The sequence below is a fragment of the Mytilus trossulus genome, chromosome 1, assembly GCF_036588685.1.
Source record: "Mytilus trossulus isolate FHL-02 chromosome 1, PNRI_Mtr1.1.1.hap1, whole genome shotgun sequence".
NCBI classification, from domain to species: Eukaryota; Metazoa; Mollusca; class Bivalvia; order Mytilida; family Mytilidae; genus Mytilus; species Mytilus trossulus.
Window position 1 is genome coordinate 96,286,283 of NC_086373.1, and position 1,517 is coordinate 96,287,799.

The following is a 1,517-nucleotide window of genomic DNA, read 5'->3' on the forward strand; positions in this document are numbered from 1 at the left end:
CTTAAAAATGAACACTTATTTTAATGATATACTACAGTACGTAACACATCCATTAGATTGTCTTTACCAGTATAGTCATTACTAAAAATGTAAATACAAAGATCATTATAACTCACTATTTTATCGATTTCTTTTTAATTCACAATAATACCAAAATCGATAAGAAGTTAACTGTAATCGTTTCCTTTATACATAGTTTAATATAAAATGGAGATATAATTTTAATAAAATAATTTGAAACTTTTTTTTTTTTTTTAAACCCAAAACAAGAGGTTACTGATTTAAGTTGGTTTGAGATAATTCCATCCTTTAGTTGTTGTTTATGTTCATTTAGTAGCATTATATACCTAAAACCAGAGATTATATTTTTAAAACTGGGTTTCTATCCTTGTAATACTTATGATGAAAAGTTCATGAAAAATGCAAAAAAAACCTATGTGTGGACTACTGTATATGCTGCATTGTAATAAACTGCAATACATTAATATTTTCTAGATCATTCTACTGCTTGTTAGGGATGACATGAGGTTTATATACCCTTCAACATTTAGCTTGAGGGAGATAAAAATATTCATCTTTCAGGCTTAGTCAATTTTCTTTGGTAAATTAATAAGTTCCTGAACTACCATAATGCACCTGCCTTTGATCTTCTTATAGACTCCATTTAATAATAGCATGTGCTTCTTACACAAAAACTGCTAATGCTTTAACAGAGGTAGGAGAAAAAACAACAACATAATTTTGTTTTACATTCACCATCATGAAATGGTTGTCTTTTCTTTACTCATAATTGACATGTTTTGGCAGTAAAGGTACTTAACAATACCATAAATGTCATCTGATCTGTAGTATTGATAATTTTGTCCTGTTCCCCATTATGATATTTTGCCTCGAGTGATAATTCACATAGAGAGTAACGCATGACACTTAACCCTGTTTATGATCCCTACTGATGCACCCTTTTTCCCTCCTTTTTTGTGTTCATGCTATTCATGTTTTTAGTTTATCACCTCATTGTAAATCATCTGTCAGAACGGATTCGTTAGATTTGGGCGTGCTATATATTCATGTGATGAAGATAATCTTTCAATCAGTTAATTTGAGGTCCGGAGATGGCAAGTTCGTGACTGCCAGTGGTCCTATGTTGTATATGTTGAATTGTTTTTCAATTTTGGTTCGTTTTTAGCTCACCTGGCCCAAAGGGCCAAGTGAGCTTTTCTAATCACTTGCTGTCTGTCGTCGTCGATGTTAACTTTTACAAAAATCTTCTCCTCTGAAACTACTGGGCCAAATTAAACCAAACTTGGCCACACTCATCATTGGGGTATCTAGTCAACCCGCCAAACCAACCAAGATGGCTGCCATGGCTAAAAATAGAACATAGTGGTAAAATGCAGTTTTTGGCTTATAACTCAAAAACCAAAGCATATAGAGCAAATCTGACAGCGAAAAACTGTTTATCAGGTCAGGATGTATCTGCCAACCCCTTGTTGGGTTGCTGCCCCTGAATTGGTAAT